This window comes from Elephantulus edwardii, unplaced genomic scaffold (genome assembly GCF_000299155.1).
Source record: "Elephantulus edwardii isolate Elephantulus edwardi_28Jun2011 unplaced genomic scaffold, EleEdw1.0 scaffold00051, whole genome shotgun sequence".
Lineage (NCBI taxonomy): Eukaryota > Metazoa > Chordata > Mammalia > Macroscelidea > Macroscelididae > Elephantulus > Elephantulus edwardii.
The window spans coordinates 7,825,661-7,845,107 of NW_006399801.1; the positions used below are offsets into that span (position 1 = coordinate 7,825,661).

At 45.9% G+C, this 19,447-nt stretch overlaps 1 pseudogene; it reads left to right on the forward strand.

Annotated features, from left to right (window-relative positions):
- The first annotated feature begins 18,178 nt into the window (after positions 1–18,178).
- LOC102876846 lies at positions 18,179–18,582 on the forward strand (annotated as a pseudogene).
- Positions 18,583–19,447: the final 865 nt, after the last annotated feature.

Consider the following 19,447-nt stretch of genomic DNA (forward strand, 5'->3'; position numbering starts at 1 on the left):
GTCTCGGCTCCCGACCCCACAGCGGCCAGGGAGTCACGGACGCGCCTCCGCGCTAGGGCCTCCGGGGACTCTCCCAGCGGAACCCCGCGCGCTCCCGGCTCCAGAAAGTGGCGGTGAGTGCACGCACCATGCAGCGGGATCCTCTCCTGCCGCGGGACCTGGGGTGGGGGCGAGGAGCCTGGAGGAGGGGGGAAGAAGGGAGCGCCCAGAAAGCCACTGTGGCTGGGCGGGGGGTCACGCGTGGGTGCAGCCTAGAGGAGGTGGCGCGAACCCCCCAGGCCGAGTGGAGCTGCGCGAAGACAGAACCGGGGAGTCGGTTCGCTCCAAACCCTCAACTCCTTCCAGGTTTTGGAGTAGAAAGAGGAGCACTCCAAAGAAAGGACACTCAGCCACCCTGTCCCCAGGGAGAAGGCTAGGGAGCTTGAGAATGACCCTTCTGCCCTTTATCGTCCTGAGAGGGGATTGGCGCCTTCTCCGGAGGGACACTAGGCCTCCGGGACGCGAGCACTGGCTGGGGGAGCGAGGGACCCGAGGAACTCAGCGACAAGGCCCGGCCCAGCGCAGCTGCGGAGACCCTGCGCGGAAACCCCAGCCCCTGCAGCGCCGTGAGCAGCCGCTTCGGTCCTGCTCAGCTGCCCGGGAACTACCGCCCCGCCGGCGCTGCAGGGCGAAATGTCTGCACGTGAGCGTCGCTGGGCGAGCCGCGGTGAGGGCAAAGTGGGGCAGAAAATAGTGGAGAAGGTGGGCAGTTACACACACGCAGCCCTGAGCGGCCTGGCTCTCAAGGCCACACTGGCCTGTAGAGGCCTCCAGGCTGTTTTGCGATTGTATTGCAGACGGAGGGGCGCCCACCGCGGTTCCAGACAAACCAGGAGGCGGCGGGGGTGGGTAGATGCAGCACAAGCCCCTTTTGCAAGAGGAACGATCCTCCAGCTGCGTGCAGACGCGTGTACCGCGTGTTCCTGGGGTTCAGCGTACAGGGCCAAGGAAACACACAGGGTAGTCCTTTCGGGCATCTGGATCCTCGATTTTCATCCATTTTCTCACCTGCATGCTCAAGCCTGTGGATCCAGACGTGGAGGTCAACATAGAGAGGGGCGCCAGGGGCCTCTCTTGGATATAGTGACCTCAGTTTTTGGTGCCCCCATTCTCTCCCTCATCTCCCCTGCCCATGCATACATTGCATAACGACCCAGCCCCAACCTACCTTTCCCGCGTTGGGAGGACCGTAGGTCATGCCCTGAGATTGTAGCAGGCAATCCCAGACCTTTTCCAGGGACTTCTTTGAAGGTCAGAAGTATGAAGACTTTTTGAGGCTGTGCAGGGCGATGTAGGGTCATAGAGGGCCATCGCTTGTGGGGAGACCTGCCTTTGGCTCTTGCTCATGCTGTGCACCCAGCTGAACTCTAGAGCCTCTGGCTTCGTTTCCCTGGGCTTGTGCATCGCAATGGGACGCGGGGTCGATGGCCTTCCTGGCATGTGCACTAGGAGCCCCATGCACCGAAAAGCCGGCATTTTGCCTGGGAGTTAAGGATCCAGGCACGCTTTACTGTTTCCAGCAGCTCACGGAGGGTCGGAGCAACGCGCGCGCGCGGGAGGAGGCTCTTGGTGCCAAACCCGGACGCGTTGGAGTCTGGCAACTTCCCTCCTGGAGTCTGGCGCTAGGTTGCACTGACAGTTCCGGACTAGAGGCTTCGCCGGGGAGAAGCGGCTCAAGAGAGAAGGCATTGCAAGCTGGGCCCCTCTGCAGCTTCTACCAACAGCCCTCAAGCGCGCCCGGCACCTCCCGGGCTTCAGGAGGATTTAATGCTTCCCTCACCCCCACGATTTCCGACCCTCAATTATGGACCCCGGAGAATTCCTCTCAGGCTTGAAGGGGATTATCCAGATCGCAGAAACATGGCTAAGTGGAAGAAGGAGAAACCCGACAAGTAACAAGAACGGAAACTTCCCTCGAACCAAATTGCCCTGATTTTATAGAAAAGCGCCCTTGAGATCCTGCTGCCGGGTTCTCACAGTGGCAGCCGCTCTGCTAGCATCCACAAACTACATTTGGATCAGAGTTTGAAGAGAGGGCATGACAGAGTTTTAAAAAAATGTTTGAGTGTTCGGCGCTTCCAGGAGAAAAGCCTCTCCCAGCAGACATCCAAATTGTCCACGAATCCTTCTCTCTTACATACGTACACACACACACAGAGAGAGGAGAGAGAGAGAGAGAATGAGAATGAAGGAGAATATGAGTGTGTGTTGTGGGTCTGTGGTGGTCTGGACAGCAAGAGCTCAGGGTACCCAAAGTGCTTATGGGTGGGCCTGGGGGGCAGGACAGAATACAGTGCGAGAAGCAGTGTAGGTACAATCTGGAGTCTGGTTGTACCTGCCACAGGCCTCGCCCACCCAACAGAGAGCCCGAGGGTTCCCACAGTTGAGGTCCTTATATTGGAGCTCTTTGTTAAAAAGAGCACCAAACAAATGGTAATTAGTCGGTCGGGGCATCTGCGAAGCCACGATGAGGACACCTGCTGGGAGCCTGTCTGTTAGGCAAGAACGATCCCTGGTGGGCACGACAGCAGGTCTACAGTCCAGCGCCTTGACCAGACAGAGTTCCTGGACTGGCTTTGCAGGTACTGGGGGAGAGACATGGAAAAAGTGGGACGCTGGGTTAAGGCCATCAGCTAGGTAAGGAGCATTTCCCTACTGGCTCTGAGACCCTGTGTGGCAGGAGGAGGGCGAGAGAGAAGTAAAGGTCGCAGGGGTCACATCCAAGCTCCAGCAACTGGCCTCCTACCCGGGTGCTCCTACCTCCAACTTTGTAGCGCGTGGGCTCGTGCTTGCCTGAGGGCACCCCACGGTCCTCGGGCACCCCCCCCCCCTTTTACCCTCCCTATCTTGTAGGAATTTTCCATTAGGAAACTGATCTGGAAGAAATTGAAGTACTAAAAGGAAAGGGGCGGACCTGGGCCGCCGCACATCTGCTTGGCTTTTCCGCTTCAGATGCTGCGCAGTCGTTTCACCCGGTTCCGCAGCGGGCTCCTACCTGGGGTGCAGCCGGCATGGACGCCGCCTTTCCGTGAAACCGTGAGGGACGGGCATGCGCGGATATGGGGCCTGAGGGAGGCTGCTGCGGGGACAGACAGGCATTACAAACTTTTTCTCTAAAGAAGGAAGGTAGGAGGAAGTCCTCCATTCCTAGTACTGGATGGATTTGAGGGAGGTTTCGAACTTCTGAAGTGATGTTTAAGGAGAGCTTCAAACGCTCGCTCGAGCAAGCAGACGTAGCAGACAACCTAGAACCTAGGGAACGTGAGCAGAGTCGAGGTAAGCCAGTTAAGCCCCAAACGCACGGCTGGCTTTGATTCGGAAACCCCTTTTGCATCCAGCATCATCGCATCTCTGACTACCATGGCTGGAGGGAAGCCTTAGCCCAAGCTACCAAAAAAGTGTGTGTTTCTCATTCATTTCCTCCAAGAGTAAACTGGCAAAAGCCAATGCAACAGAGAAGAAAAATGCAAATATTTTCCACAAATAGGGGGTGGGAAGGTGGAAAACTTGAGAGGCCCGGAAAAACAGGGCAGTCCCATCAAGTTCCAACCTTCACAGGTCTCTGTTATAAACCCTATGCGAACATCATTAACTAACTTTTTTTCTAGTACTTTTCAAAAGGAACAGATGACAATTACCATATTACCCTCATTGCTTAAAAACAGTTACAGGTACCCAAAGCAATTTCGTAATTTGTTATTCTTGGAGAAGTCAAGCCAAGTAGCCTGCTCTGTGCGCTTGTTTCCAAGCTGTTGAAGGGAAGAAGTTTGCTTCTTTTCTTTATTTTGTTTTAAATAAATTCTTCCACTGACCATTATTCTTTCAGGAAAAAAAATGTCTGCCAAAAACTCCGTTGGCTGTTCGTTAGATTACATCGGGCTGAGACAGGCTCACCTCAGTGGGGAATTCTGGAGAAAACAAATCGGGTGTGGGTGGCAGAACCATTTCGCACCTAGGCGGACAGGTTCGGTGTCCGTGTGTGTCCATCCGGTGGGGATGGGAGCTCCTTGAGACAGATTCTGAAAGCCTGAATCTCTGGAAGAGCTGGTCTTTCTAGGATTAAGTCGTGTAGTTTGCAGATGAAGGAGCGAGGGGAGGTTGTCACAATGCCCCCTTGAGAGATGAAACCGCTATTTTGCCCCCACCCCTCAAGTCACTGCATTTAGGGCAATAAAAGTGACTAGTGCCATTGATAATTAATTATGTTGTTGTGTTCCATAGTTGACCCTCCACAGCGGGTTTTCAGAGGCAGTCTTTGAACCGCTAATCTTTGCGTGGACAGCGGAGCTCCTCACCACTCAGCCATTAGTAGAGTCTGAGCAAGGGCTAAGGAGCTGGATGAATGTAGTCACAATTGAGTTCTAGTTTTACCTGTCGAAGGGGTGAGTCCTTAAGAAGGCATTTTCCTTTCCCTCCTTTCACACGTTCTTAGCTTTTCTTCCTCTTCGTTCCCCCTCCTTCGCCCCATATCTGGGAACTTCTGCGGAGCGCGCGCAATCAATCCGGTGTCCTGCAGAGAGCGCAGGGGTGGAGAGGGGGGGTAAGCGCAGGGGTGGGGACCGCGGTGCGGGTAGACCCACGGGGAGCCCACGTGGCCGCACCGTCCTCTCCCCGCGCGAAGCCTCTCACACCAGCTTAACGGAAATGTCACTTCAAAATCCGGAGGTCTTCTAGAAACGATTCCCTAAGGCCTCCCACAAGCCAGGATCACGCTCAGACCGAACATCCGAAACGCCTCGGTGGCTGTATCAGCTACCCACCGCCTGGAAATGTGAAAACCATTCGCTCCTTAGCGATATCCCTGAAACAGCCCTTTGAACACAACATCATCGTCATCAACAAAGAAAAACTCCCGTTAAAAACGAAGCCCCAAATACTAAAAAGAAAAGTCTCTGCTTATCAGAGAAAGCGTTAAGAAAACGGCTTCGGCTTTAATGCGCCCGCCCCTCCTCCCCTCCCGTAACAGTGAGCTCTGGTGGCCTAGAGGCAAGAAGCTGCGCTGCCATCCTGAAGCCAAGCGGTTCGGGGTCACCAGCTGCTCCGCAGAAGAAGGATGGGCAATCTCCTCCTGTTCGATTAACTGCCTTTGAAAACTCTCCGGAGAGTCGGCTATGGGTCTGTTCCGATTCTACGGTACACAACAACAATAGGTAATAGCACGGAAATAGCTCTCGTCCACCTTTAACATGGGGCTGGCCCTGTGCTGGACATTGTATCAGTATTTCCGAGACACAACTCATTTTATTTCATTAACAAACGGGGTCTGTTTGCCAGGTAAAATGACTTGAGATAAAAAAAAAAAGTTAAGCTAATTCATTCGAGGTTTGAGTCGAGGAAGTTACAGAAAAGCCAGCGCGCAGGCGAGTGAGTTGAGCTGGTCTCCTGTAGCGCATGGCCCTCCCTCCCCACCAAATCCCAGCCCTTTCCCGCTTGACTCGGATTTTTATATATTTTATTTATTTTTAAAATCCAGCGTGGAGTTTTCAGAGGGATGTATCTCGGAGAACACGCCTTTCCCTTTTGGGAGGAGTAGGAGGTCCTGTCCTCTATCTCTTCCAGCTCCAGTGGACTAGGGCCAGTGGGGGCCTGAGCCTCTTGGCCGGGAAGAAGCCAGGACGCCGGCGCGGCAGCGTGGGAACCACGCCCGGCAGGAGCCTCCGCACGCTGGCTGCCGGTCCGCCGGAGACCTTGTAGGGGCAGGTAGCACGGTGAAAACTTCATCAGACTCCTTGGTGACCAGAAGCCTCCTTAATTTTCCGGGAGGGGCTCGCGCGCTTGCTGAGGACTCGGGAGAAGATTAATTAATTCGTATAGACTTGTTTCCCTTTGCCGGTTAAGTCCTGGAACGCCTGCGCTGAGAGAAAAATTCGCGAAAGGGGGCGCAGCGTGCACGACGATGGCGAGGACAGAGTGCACTGAGGGGAAGGGGCTCGTGCTCACCCGGGCACAAGGGGCTGCGAAATGCAACGGGCGAGTTTGTACTGCGCAGGGCACGGAGCGCCTCGGTGCGCTCAGGGCCGGTGGCTGGGAATGCGCGAGGCTGCGCGCCCAGGGCATGTATGTGACGCGCAAGAGCGTGCCTGGCGCCACGCGGACATCAGTCTGAGAGGAGCAGCCCACGACCGCTTCTGGCTCTGTGCCCCCTCAAACCTCCTTCTCATCCCCAACTTCCACACACTGTGAGCTAGAAGACCAGGCTGGTGGGAGAGGGCAGGACCCGATTTCGATGTCCATAGAATGAATGGGTAAGAGGCAGGGGGCAATCAGTATCTGTTGTGGAGCTTTTGACTTCACCTTAATCCGAGCCTGAGTCATACCTCTACCCAGACAGGGAGGCAAGGTCTAATCCAAAGTCAAATTCTAGCGCTGGCGGCGCGGTCCTGTTGGAGAAAAAAGGTCCCAACCCCCATCTACAGTCTCGCCCTCCCACCTTTAACTACCCTGAGGCAGAATTCCTTCTGGTTAGGTGCCAGAGAAAATACCTCAAGGTAAGAGGCACAGGCGGAACAGGTTATAGAGCAAAACGAAAGACTTTTTTTAAAAAAATCACTGCATTTTCTCAGTTCAGGAATATTTTGTCTGTAAAAAAGCTCAGCTAACTGATAAACTACAAGGTAAATTCAAACGGTTATGGAGCATATTGGGCCCCAGTTCCAGCCCCCTCATCATTTTTGCAGAGGGTGGAAGTGAAATTATTCTGACGAGTGCACCCATGCTCTTTTCACCCTGGGGCTGTGGACAAAGACATTATTTCATTTGATTGTGGAATTCTCCTCTCGCTCCCTTCCCAGGCAGCTTTCACACGCGATGGGGCAAGTCCTGGGGCGCCGCCTTCTGCCTGGGGACAGATTTGCCATGTGCAGGGCCCTTCTCATTGCTTTCTTCCTTCAGAGTCTAGCCTCTTTAGGGGGTTTTGAAGGGCTGGTTTGCTTCCAAGATTGAAGCCAGTTAAATCTCTTTTGTGATATGAAGAAGCCCTAATGCTACTGGCTTCTATTCAGAAGGTCTTTCTTTCTTTGGTTAGTGGCTTCCAACTGCAGTTGGGAAGAAACTTAAGTCCATAAGGGCTTCAGTCTAAGAAAGTCTCTGGGACACTTGTATGTGGTGGTATAGGGTCGCTATGAGTCTCAAACTGGAGCCCCCCCCCCCCCCCCGACAATATGGTGGGAGAAACCTAGTTTCCATTTCATACTTGAATTTGCCAGGCCTTGAGCTGTGTGAGTGGTAGGGAGCTGGACACTTGGAGGAGTTTGTTGAAACGTAACTTTTGAACAAAGACAAGATGGAGTACCCAGGCACTATTGCCTCTGGACTTCCCAACGCTATATTTGGACCCAAAGTGACAGCAATAAGCACTAGTAAGAGTGAAAAGAAATGCTCTGGGAAGCTTACATGAGAATCTGCTTTAAATCCTAGCTAGTTGGGGGTGGGATCAGGAACAAGATCATTGATTGCCATGATTACCTAGGGGGAAAACAAATAGTGGTGTTTTTTGAAGACTACTTAAGGTAATTGACCAGAAAATATCTCCCTATTTGAGCAACATAATGAGCACTCCCACTAAAAGTTAATTGGCATTTATATTTTTGCATAGCCTGTGCCAACAGCATAATTTTTCTGGAGAAGCTGTGAGTTCTAACAGACAGTGTTGGATGCCAAGATAGGGATACCTGCGAAGAGTGCTAGGGTATTCCAAGGCTGATCCTGCCTGTCCCCTATAAGAGTATGTAACTGGACTATGCTTGATAGTTTGCCCGCTAGACGTTGGGTTTTCTCAAGGTAAATCAAGAAATGGAAATTAATACTCATTATCTTGTCAAATATTGTCATTCTTGAGTGACTTTGACTGAACTAAGGAGCAAGAAATCTTCCTACTATATATCACCTTGAAGAGAGTTTAAAAACTGAAACCTTCCAACTGCGAGAAGGACAATAATATAGACACAGTGAGGATCCAAGACGTGAGGGGAAGGTAGTATCAGAGGGGTAAAGATGGGCAGGGGGCTAATTATAGGGTCACACAATTTGATGGGGGGTAAGTAAAGGGAAAGATCTGGTGTGAATAATAATGTATTTAAACTTTGTAAGTAAAACAGTATAAAATAAAAATTTCATTTAAGAAATAATTTAGACACAGACATTTTTAGCTGGAATGAAAGGAAAAGGGCCCCTGGTGGGGATTTTTTAAAAAGTTATATTTATTGAATGTCCTTTGAATATGGTATGATATAAATGCATTTTTCTCAATATGTTTGTTAATCTGAATCTCTCTAAAAACGCTTTGTGTGTGTGAATTGTGAGGCTCATTCTCAGCCAAGATGACGAATGCATTTCTCAGGAATCCATACCATGCTTTAGAGGGGATTGTCTCTGTTCATCATAGAAAACTGCTTCACTCCACATACTTTAGGTGATGGTTGTCAAGGGAACCTCGGGGAGACTCTTCAGGAGCGTCTCTAAAACCATTATTCATAATTAAAAAATGATTCATAGAAATCAACAGAAAAATTATTACAAGTTATGTTCAAACACGTTTTTAGGCCATGTGGAAAAAATAAAATCATTACGGTCTGGTTGGGTAAGACTGCTTTCCAGCCTTCCCTTAACTGAGCTGAGATGGTTCTGGCTTCATAGATGTGAGAATGACCAGCAGACTGCTCTCCTGCGCTCAGGGACACTATATTTTCTCCATTTGCTTCTAAGTTGATAATGCAAGTTACAAGCCCATTCATTTAGACAATCTCTAAGAGATCCAAGAGGTGGGTAAGGTGGCTGTGTTAATTACCTGAAGTCCCTAGAGTGACCAAAAGGTCTCATGTCTCCAGCTAGTCCAATCCACTAGCTACTCTACTCTTGTTTTAGTATTTACAGCCTCGACACCTAGTGGAAGGTCACTCTTGAGTTGGAACTGACTGGATGGCAGTGAGTTTGAATTTTTTAGTTTACTATACGTGTCATATGCATGTGGGTTTAAATTACTTCCCAACTCATATCCCCTCTGTGTACTGCAGAATGAAGCCTTGGCCCGTCCCACACCATCCTCACAATCTCCGCTGTGCTTCTGTGCACTGCTGTAGTCACTGTATTAGTCCACCTCATAGACAGTGCTGACCCTCTGCTTTTGTAAGCATGATGCTCTTTTTCAAGGACTGGTCCTTTCTGATAACATGTCCAAAGTGTGTGAGACACCGTCTCCTCGTCTTTGCTTCTCTAAACAGCACTTTGGCTGCACTTTTTCCAAGACAGCTTTGTTTGCTCTTCGATGATCTACAGCCACAGTGGATATTACCAGCCAACATAAATTCAAAGATGTGACTTCTTTAGTCTTCTTCAATCAGTTAGGAGGCTGACGTTCAAATTAAAGGTGGGTTGTTTGGTTTTTGGTGTTGGTTGTTTTTTGTTATTTTTTCCCAGAGGGAGGAAACTTCTCTATAAGACAGGTCATGTATGACAGGTTTTCTTGCACCTCAGTGGTGAAGTTCCCAAGATCAGTCAGCTTGCTGCCTCACGGGGCTATGTAGGGATAAGCAGCACACAGAAGTCTCAAAGTATTATCAACAGTAAACCCTTGAGTTGGCGGTTGTATGAGTGCCCTAGGCTGCTATAACAAAATGCCGCAAACTGAGAACAGAATGTATGGTCTACTTATGTACCATCAATTGGGAACCCATGCACAGCTGATCTTCCAGTGGATTTACAGAGGTTGTAAATAGCATGAGTGACATTACAAAGTTCTAAATCTCATGGGAGAAGATTGCCCATTTTTCTCCTGAGTTGCCGCTAGAGGGTTCAAACTGCATGTCTTTTTGGTTAGTGTTGTTGTTGTTATGTACTGTCAAGTGGGAACCAGCTCATTGCTGACTCTCCTTTGGTTTTCAGAAGCTGTAAATCATACCAGAGGAGATTGCCCATATTTTTTCCTTTGGAGCAACTGGTGGACTTGAACTCCCTGCTTTTGGGTTGGTAACACAGTTCCTTATCACTAGGCAGTAGCCTGACCTATTACATACTACATCACCAGAGCATCTTTGGACAGGGCATAGTAAGGCTATTTCATGGCCTAGATCAGTTAATCCAGTACCCTGAGGTCTTGAGTTTACTGTCTTAACTTCTCTTGAACATTCATGGACTTTGACAACATCCACCAATTGCTACCATTTCTTTTCAGATCATCACAAATTATAAGTAACACTTTGGAGAATAGGAATTCCAGAACACTTAGTTGTGTTTGTATGGAACCTATCTATATATAGATCAATAATGAGTCATTTGGGCCGAACAAGGACATAGTGTTGGGTTTAAAATAAAGAAAGATGTGCTTTAAGGTTGAATCCTTCACCACATTTTTAAGCTGAATAGTGAGTATATTAATCTAAAAAGTCTTATTAACCTGTGATCTGCAGTTGACACAATCTTGCTGGCTGAAAATAAAGAAGACTTGGAACACTTACTGACTGATGAAGATTAAAGACCTTCTGTAGGGATTACGTCTCAACATAAAGAAAGCAAAATCCTCACAATTATACCAATAAAACAACATTATGATAAATGGAGAAAATATTGGGATTGTCAAAGATTTTACTTTCATCCACAATCACCCATGAAAGAAGTAGTCAAGAAATAAATAAAGTATTGCATTGGGCAAATCTGTTTCAAGAGTTATCTTTAAAATGTTTGAAGAAAACACCCCCAAAGATGTCACTGTCAAGTTGCACCTGGCCTAGGTCCATGCTATTTTCAGTCACTGCATATGCGTGGAGCCCTGGTCTATAAGGAGCTGCACATCTAATCTAAAGATAACTCCTCCAGAGAGAGATGGGCAGCGTCCTCCCACACTATTTACAGAAGACTCTGAAAACCTGCTGGAGTGTCAGCTGTGAGTCAGCTCTGAATTGTTGCCAGTGAGTTTGAGTTCATATGTATGGAGAACCTGAATAATGAATGTATAAGGAACACCAAAGAACAGTGTACAAGGAAGACCACAATATTTGTCAACATTGTGGTGTTAGCAAAGGATATTGAGCATACCATAGTTTGCCAGGATAATGAACAAGTTTGTCTTGTAAGAAATACAGTTGGAATGTTCCTTAAAAGGAGGGGGGGGGGAATAATAGGATAGCACACTGCACTTCACAGTGAGCTCAACACTGAAGACCCAAAGGCTCTTTTCAGAGCTGAAGACCCAGAGGCTCTTTCCAGAGCTGAAGATGCTGGCCACCAGTGATTGTGAGCTACTGGACCAGCCAAGGATCCCATCTGCACCATTGGCCATGAGAGACTGAAAGGAAGAGATAACCTGGGATTTTAGAGGGTGAGCAGGAAGATGTGGTCCTTGGTTCCCAGAATCAGCTGCCCCTCTCTTCATCTAACAACAGAGTTTGGAAATTCAGTTCCTCTGCTAACCCCAAAAAGGGAATACAACTGTTTGAAAGCATCAAGTCTAGGAGATGTAGTAGGAAGAAAGGAAAAACAATACTAAGATTGATGCTTGTGCCTGAAGGATTGCACTGTTCCTATTACACATGGCTAAAGAAATAATCTAGGAAAAGAAAGAATTTCTCAGAAATAGACATCAAGATACCTGATATGTGGTTTTTAAGAAAATCACATCTTGAACCTCTGTACAATTGATATTTGAACGTCTTTGATTTAAAGGCTACATATTCTAAAAAACAAAAATGAGGAGAGTAAGACTTCATCTTTTGTGCTTGGAGCATGCTATCAGGAGGGGCAAGTCCCTGGAAAAGTAGATCATGTTTGGTAAAATACAGTCATTGAAAAAAGAGAAAGACACGTAATGGGTAGATTGATACAGTGACTACAATAATGAGCTTCAGTTTGAAAATGATTATGATGATGTTTTGCTGTGTTGTAAATGGGGTCACTATGATTCAGAACAGATTTGACAGCATCCAACAACAACAGCAAAATTTATGTGGGAAGTCAACATTTAACTGAAAGTTAATTTATTAAGTAATCCAAACTAAAGCTATTATACTTGCCAAAAATACACTTCCCTGCAACAATAGATGCAATTCCCAGTTTTGTGCTTGGTCACTCAGATGGCATGATTGATGAGGTCACTTTAGTCTTCTTTACAGTCAACTAGGTCAAGAGCTTGACTGGTGAATCACATGGCATTTCAAAGTAATGGAAACAAACAGATTGGGTTTGCGTTCCCCAGACACTGCCTTTTCTTGTACAATCCAGAGCTGGCCTAATTCAGAAGCCACTTGTACTTGACATAGTCAGAGGAATCTGGTTATTTAAATTGAGTAGCCCTCATGACTCTTACTTGCCCCGATGTAATTACTCATTCGAGAAGTATCCATGGAATGGCCCCAGTGCACCAAGCCCCAGCCAGTGAGTATGCTGATAGTGCCTTTGGCTGAGAAATGAGGAGTTCCTGGTTAGTCCATATAATTAACTTGCTTGACTGCTAACCAAAACATTGGAGGTTCAAGTCCACTTCGAGGTTCAAGTCCACTTTGAGGCATTTCAGAAGAAAGGCCAGGTGCTTTACTTCTGAAAAACCTACCATTGAAAACCCAGTGGAGCAAAGTTTACTCAGACACAGATAGGATGTTTGTGAGTTGGAGTGAACTGGGTATGACTGGTGATGTTGATCACTGGAGAAATGTTCTCAGCTTTTGCATGAGCAATTCCATGTATGGTTATCATTCCCATGGGAAATGTTTCAAATATGGAAACAAACACCCATGCCTTTGATCATGAATATGGTGTGCAAATTTTGTAGTAAAATCTAGATTTGACTTATTTTTAACCTTCAGCTTTGTTAGATGCACAATGGGGATCATAGATATCTCATAATAAGATTGAAAAATAAAACACTCATTGTCACCACGCTGAGTCTTGACTCTCAATGTTGATGCCCAGTGAAACCCTCCATTCATTTCCCAAGGCTGTGTATCTTTACCAGAGGAAAATGCCTTGTCCTTCTTTCAAGATGCAGTCGGTGAGTTTGAACTGCAGATCTTTTTGATTAACAAGTCGATCGATTACTCACTAAGCCATCAGAGCTCATAATGACATTTTTTTGTTAAGTACCCCTGAGCCAGAATAGTTGACCCTCTGGTAGGTTTTCAGAGGCTATAAATCCACTGGGAGGAGATTGCCCATCTTTCTGCAATTGAGCCCCTGGTGGATTCAAACCACTTACCTTTGCATTAGGGAGCTCTGGTGACCTCGTGGTGAGAAGCTGCACTGCCAACCCAAAGGCATGTGATTCAAATCCACTAGCGTCTCCACAGGAGAAAGATGGACAGTCTCCCTTGCAATTTACTGCTTCTGAGAACTAGCTGGAGTATCAGCTATGCCTTGATTCCAACTCAGCAACATTGAACAACAACCCAACTTTGGTTTGGCACTATAACTCCTTCTCACTAGGTCACCAGAGTTTCCTGTGAGCTTTAATCAAAAGATATATAGCAAAGATAAAAAGTATTTATGCTGCAAACCCGAAAGTGTAGCCTCTTTAAATCAACTAGCTTCTCAGGAGAAAGATGGTCAAGCCCCTGTGCCATTTATAACCAGGGAAACCTACTGGAGACAAGATATTCTGCATGGCCCAGAGCTTCCTAGATAGGAATTAAGCTTGAGCAATTTGTTGCTCCTGTATGTGAGGAGTGAGCAGGAAACCCCATGTCTGCTGCCTTTGTAGTTTGTTCTAGCCGTTACAGTAGGTGAACACTTGCATTTTGGATGTGTATTTGTGCACAGCATTAACCAGGGGCCTAACGGCATTTCTCTGAAGCTGACAGTTCCTGCCGCCTGATCCACAGCTATCACGATTCAACAGTTGTGGTCCCCATTGCGGACATGCTGGCAGCTGTCTCGGCAAGCCAGTTCAGCAGTGTTAGTCATCCCTGGTGAACCAGCCTAGAGCAGCTCCTCCAGTCTTCCCAATAGTTTTGTAACCACCTAAATCCCTCTGTTAAAGACCTTTTTGCTTAAAATAGCTTGAGTAATTTCTGTTCTCAGCAGCCAAGCCCTGAAGGATGATACAAATTAGTACCTGAACTTACAATATATTAGAATTACGACAACCACATTTAGGGCCTTTAAAAAAATTTTCTGGGGCACATGTTACTGTTAGTAATAGGGATCTCTGGTTTCCTAGTGTTAAGGAGTTGTGCTGCCAACCCAAAGTCATGCAGTTCAAACTCATCAGCCGCTCCTTGGGAGAAGGATGAGCAATCGCCTCTGGTGCTATTTACAGCCTCTGAAATCCTGCTGGTGGATCACCTAGGAATCTGTTCTGACTTGATAGCACATAACAACAATTATTAGTAATATGTACTGTATCCATATATATGTGCTCACCAAATTGTGGCAAGAAATCTAGAGGATTTCAGGCCAACTGACTGGAAGAGATCCATATTTTTTTCTCATTCTAAAAAGACTGACCTGACAGTGTGGACATTATAGAACAATATCACTAATATCACACACAAGCAAAATCCTGCTGAAGATTATAAAAAAATGACAAGGACAGTACATCAACTGAGAACTATCAGAAATAAAGCTGGCTGAAGAGAGATCATGGCACTAGAGACATTATCACTGATGTCAGATGGATCTTGGCAGAATGCAAAGAGTACCAGAGAGGAATGTCTGTGTTTCATTTACTATGCAAAGGCATTTGACTCTGTGGATCACAACAAATTGTGTCTAACCCTTGAGGAGAATGGGAATCCCAGAACAGTTGATTGTGCTTATGCAAAACCTATATTCAGACCAGGAAGCAGTCCTTAGAACAGTGCAAGGAAACACTGCATGGTTCAAAATCAGGAAAGATGTACACCAGAAATGCATCCTATCTCCATATCTTTTCAATCTGTATGCAGAACAGACCATTCGGGAGGCTGGCTTCTATGAGGAAGAATGTAGAATCAAGATTGGAGAAAGACTCATCGACAACCAATTTTATGCAGATGACACAACCCTGGCTGCTGAAACTGAGGAGGACCTGAAGCACTTACTGCAGAAAGTCAAGGATTGTAGTCCTCAATATGGATTGAAGGTCAACATCAAGAAGACAAAGATTTTCACCACTGGACCAATTGGCTGAGACTGTTAATAATTTCAGCTTGCTCAGCTCCATAGTCAACACTCTTGGCACCAGAAGGCAGGAAATCAAAAGACGAATTGCACTGGGGAAAAAAAATTTGTGGTCAGAAGACTCTCCAGAGTGCTGAGAAACAATGTCAGTCTAGAGACTAAGGTGTGCCTGATCCAGGCCATAGTCTTCACAATTACTTGCTATGCATCAGAGAGGTGGACAATGACTAAGAATGATAGAAGACAAATCAATGCCTTTGAATTGTGGTGCTGTAGAAGTGTCTTGAACATAACACAGACTGCCAAGAGAATAAACAGATCAGTCAGATCAGAGGGTGAAACCCAGTTTCTCCTTGGAGGCTAGGATTTTGAAGCTCTGTCTCACATACTTTGGTCATTTGTTCTTGAAGAAGGACATCATCCCCAGAGGGGTAGAAGGACAGCATAGGAGAGAAATACCCCAGATGTGATGCATTGATACAGTAACTGAGGTAACGGGGGTAGATGTGTCAGAGTCAGCGAGACTGGCTCAGCATAGGGCAGGCTCCAGAGCTATTGTACATAAGGTTGCTATGTGTTGCAGGTGACTCAATGGCACATAACAACAACTATAAAGCTTGGCTAGTGTAGGTTGTATCCTAAACTTTATCACTGCTAAATTACAAAAAGACTAGAACAGATCTGTAATTACACACATGTGGGAAGGCAGATATCATATAAGGGTTTTCTATAGGCCAAAGAATGAAGGAACAATTAGGGCTATTGAAAAGGAAAGAGTCAACATGGCCATCATCCAGATTTGGACTTTAGGTCTCCAAACTGTGGGGAAATGAGCATCTGTTCTTAAATGGTAGCTTCTTGTGGTATCAGTGTCGTTGAAGTGCTAGTTAACTAAAGCAGCTGGAAAAACTAGGAATAAAGAAAATCCGATCTAGTGAGTTAAAAAAGGAAACTCATTGCATAGAGTTGGTCTGACCTCATAGCTGGCCCTCCAGCTGGTGTTGGATGCTGTAAATCACACAAGAGGAGATTGCCCACTTTGTCCCATGGAGAAGCTAGTGGGTTTGAATCACCTGCCTCTGGCTGGCAGTACAACTTCATACTTACTACAAAGTTACAGCCATTTGGTTTCCTCAGAACTCCTTCAATTCTCCCATTTCTATACATCCACTTATTTTCTGATCCGAGTTTATGCCACACAGCTGGTTAGGGAATTTAACCCAGCTCTGACTAAGTGTAGAGTGTCACTTTCAGTAGGAACTCTTCCAACACAGAATCCACGTCACTGCTGAGACTTGGCACCCAACCACGTGACCAGTAAAGACACAGCCCTTGCAGCCAAGTATTCTGGTTCTGTGGCACATGCTTGTGCCCGCCCTCTATCCCCAGCACCACAGCAGAAACAAAGTAGATGGTCAGTGCTGCTGATAGGCACTGTTGAATCAGAACAAACTGATGGTTGATCCTTTAGAGGATTTTCAGAGGCAGTAAATCTCATAGGAGGAGACTGCCCATCTTTCTCCCAAAGAACACTTGTTGAATTTGAACTGTGAGCCTTTGAGTTGGCAGCACAATTTCTTACCATTAGTCCAACAGAGCTTCCTGAGCTGGTCAGTAGAGATTTATTACATGAATGTGACTGAGCTACCATGAATGTGTAAGGCTATCACCAAAGACCAAGCGGGCAACTTATGTAATAACTGTTAGAAAAATGAAGGCTGGGAAGAAACTCAGTTCTTTCCCCCCCCTCTTTCATGTCAATATCAGTGGATGCTGGATTATAAAAGAAGCACGGAGAATTCCCAGAGAGGAGATCATAACTCTCTGGCAAGACCCGGAATGTGTTATAACACAATTTTAGCTTTCAATAACCAATGTTTTCACAACTTAATGGGTCAGGAGGAGCGTGAGCCAAAGCCAAAGATTACATCTTGGTGGAGGTTTACTTTCTTTTTGGGAAACTGGTGAGTTAATTGTTTTGCAGAAATCTGTTAACGTGCACTTTTTGCTTGGAGAGAATTTTCACTGTTAGGACTCTTCTATGAATGAGAATTGTGAACTAATTCCTTAAAAAATAGTAGACGATTGGTCATGTCAACTAATTTTCACCGAGTTTAAGCATTAAAGAAGGTTAAGTAAAGTCAAATACTAAGTTTACAACAATAACCACAAACTAAACACAATATCTGCATGTCCCTTGATATTGTGAGTTGAAAGGTCAATTAATCACTTGAGTAACAGAAGTATGTATTCACAAAAATTTTCATATTTTCTACCCAGTTTTCTTTCCTCCTTGTATCCAATTAAGGAAGGGAGACCCTCTGGCAGGAATAATGACTCAGTTGCCACTTGCAGCTGTCCACAGGCCACCTGGGACAAAGAAGTCTCCAGAACAGCACAAGTTCAGGATGCATAAGGGGTATGTGCACCTTCCTAGAGGAGACAGATGTGGCCTATTCACCTTAACAGATGAGATCATAGACACTCTTGGACTGTCATGCACTTGACTTTGTAAAGTGCCTGCTCATCCATTGTTCCTTACACACAACACTTGGCCCAGCTATAGCAGCAGATGAAGGGCTGTTCTGACCTTCACCTAATGCTAGCCCGTGTCACAGCTTCAGTGGATTGCTATCCATGCTTGGTCACTGAGCATGTGCAGCCTTTGGATATTTCACTGCATTCTACTTTAATGTATTTGTAAAAATTTGAGGGAAATGGAGAAAAGAAATTGTAAGTAATCTTGGAGGAAGTGGGGCTTATAAGGACTGCTTTTTACTCCATGAGGAATAACACAAGATTTCTGAATCACTCTTAGGTTATGTCTCACATTAGCAGCCATTTGAAGGCTAACTGATTAATTGATGGACTTATAGATACAGTACAGTACAATACAATACAATACAATACAATACAATACAATACAATACAATACAATACAATACAATACTGGTAGAAGGGACTAATTAGATGTCATGAAAGTGTGGTTCTTTAGAATCAGAAAATTGAAGAACTTAAAATGACCAATGGGGGGGGGTCATCATCTCCCACTGGCATAATGGCTGCCCTCAGACCCCTGGTGAAGCCAATGATCATCAAAAAGAAAACCAAGAAGTTCATCCGCCACCAGTCAGACCGTTATATCAAAATTAAACATAATTGGCACAAGCCCAGAGGCATCTACAACAGGGTTCGGAGATTTAAGGGCCAGATCTTGGTGCCCAACATTGGTTACAGGAGCAACAAGAAGACAAAGCACATGTTGGCCAGTGGCTTCTGCAAATTCCTCTAGTCCACAATGTCAAGGAGCTGGAGGTGCTACTGATATGCAGCAGAGCTTACTGTGCTGAGACTGCACACAATGTTTCCTCCAAGAAGCGCAAAGCCATTGTGCAAAGAGCAGCCCGGCTGGCCATCAGTCACCAATCCAATGCCAGACTGTGCAGCGAAGAAAATGAATAGAAAGCTTATTGGCAAATTTTATTTGTGCTAAGTAAACCTTAAAAACTGCATAAAAAAACTAACCAAAAAAACCCAATGGGATTAAATTTTTTAAGAAAAAGAACAATGGAAAGAACATGTATGAGAGACTAGGAAAAAATTAGAATTTCTTCTAAGGGTGAACAAATCATTAACTAGGGAATGTTTAGATATATGAAAGTAATCAAACTACTATTAAAGAAGAAAAGATGGTAGGATTAAAATGTGCCATTTCTCAAACCTCAAATGAAATTGTGGATCTTGTCTTGATCATTTAATCATTAATGACTAATAAGAAAGAAAAGGAGGTTTAAAGTCACCCAAAGAGCTTTAATATAACTTATATAACTCATTGCATAGGGCCCACCTTACTCTAGGATGATCACATTAGTTGATAATAGCTTCAGAGGCCTTATTTCCAAGCAGGACCTTGTTCACAGGTCCCAAGCTTAGGACTTCAATATGGCTTTTCAGGGGACACAGTTTAATTCATAACAATAAGTATGTTGTTGTAAGGTGCAGTTGAGGTGAGTATGACTCATGGTGACCCTATGAACAAAAGATCTGAAAAAAACCTGTTCTATTCTGTGCCATCCTCTCACTTCCTGACACATGAGTCTATTCAGTTCTTTTTTGGGTCTACAAGTAACAGAATCTCACGTCAAATTAGTTCAGACAATAATTGAACATTGTTTGACTTAACTTTACTGAAGGATACACCATCAGGTATAACTGTCCCCTAGGCCACTAAGACTGGACTGTTACTCTTTTTGTAAATACCTCTTTCAGGAAGGCCTGTTCCACAGGGTGGGAAAGAGGCCTCTAGCAATTTCAGATGTACAGTGAC